Consider the following 1,639-nt stretch of genomic DNA (forward strand, 5'->3'; position numbering starts at 1 on the left):
TCCTAGTAGAACTTATGATGTATAACACATTGACAAGAAAAAAAATTTTTTTGCAAAAACTTATTTCAAAATGGCGAAATAACGTAAAATGCAATTTGAACACGAATTAGGCGAAATAGGGTATGCTTGAATTTTTAGTAAAAATGTGCAAAAAATTCCAATTTTTTTGTGTTTCCTAGTAGAACTTATGATGTATAACACATTGACAAGAAAAAAAATTAAGATTTTTGCAAAAATTTATTTCAAAATGGCGAAATAATGTTAAATGCAATTTGAACACGAATTAGGCGAAATAGGGTATGCTTGAATTTTTAGCAAAAATGTGCAAAAAATTCCAATTTTTGTGTTTCCCTAGTAGAACTTATGATGTATAACACATTGACAAGAAAAATAATAAAATTTTTGCAAAAACTTATTTCAAAATGGCGAAATAACGTAACATGCAATTTGAAGACGAATTAGGCGAAATAGGGTATGCTTGAATTTTTAGCAAAAATGTGCAAAAAAATTCGAATTGTTTTGTATTTCTCCAGTAGAACTTATGATGTAGAACACATTAACAAGAAAAAAAATTGAAATTTTTGCAAAAACTTATTTCAAAATGGCGAAATAACGTAAAATGCAATTTGAACACGAATTAGGTGAAATAGGGTATGCTTGAATTTTTAGCAAAAATGTGCAAAAATTTTTCAATTTTTTTGTGTTTCTCCAGTAGAACTTATGATGTAGAACACATTGACAAGAAAAAAATTAAAATTTTTGCAAAAACTTATTTCAAAATGGCGAAATAACGTAAAATGCAATTTGAACACGAATTAGGCGAAATAGGGTATGCTTGAATTTTTAGCAAAAATGTGCTAAAGAATTTCAATTTTTTTGTGTTTCCCTAGTAGAACTTATGATGTATAACACATTGACAAGAAAAAAAATTAAATTTTTGCAAAAATTTATTTCAAAATGGCGAAATAACGTAAAATGCAATTTGAACACGAATTAGGCGAAATAGGGTATGCTTGAATTTTTAGCAAAAATGTGCAAAAAATTCCAATTTTTTTGTGTTTCCCCAGTAGAACTTATGATGTATAACACATTGACAAGAAAAAAAATTTTTTTGCAAAAACTTATTTCAAAATGGCGAAATGACGTATATTGCAATTTGAACACGAATTAGGCGAAATAGGGTATGCTTGAATTTTTAGCAAAAATGTGCAAAAAAAAATTCCAATTGTTTTGTATTTCTCCAGTAGAACTTATGATGTAGAACACATTGACAAGAAAAAAAAATTAAAATTTTGCAAAAACTTATTTCAAAATGGCGAAATAACGTAAATGCAATTTGAACACGAATTAGGCGAAATAGGGTATGCTTGAATTTTTAGCAAAAATGTGCAAAAAAATTCCAATTGTTTTGTATTTCTCCAGTAGAACTTATGATCTAGAACACATTGACAAGAAAAAAAATTAAAATTTTTGTAAAAACTTATTTCAAAATGGCGAAATAACGTAAAATGCAATTTGAACACGAAATAGGCGAAATAGGGTATGCTTGAATTTTTAGCAAAAATGTGCAAAAAAATTCCAATTTTTTTGTGTTTCCGCAGTAGAACTTATGATGTAGAACACATTGACAAGAAAAAAA

The sequence above is a fragment of the Amphiura filiformis genome, chromosome 14 (assembly GCF_039555335.1).
Source record: "Amphiura filiformis chromosome 14, Afil_fr2py, whole genome shotgun sequence".
Classification (NCBI taxonomy): Eukaryota; Metazoa; Echinodermata; class Ophiuroidea; order Amphilepidida; family Amphiuridae; genus Amphiura; species Amphiura filiformis.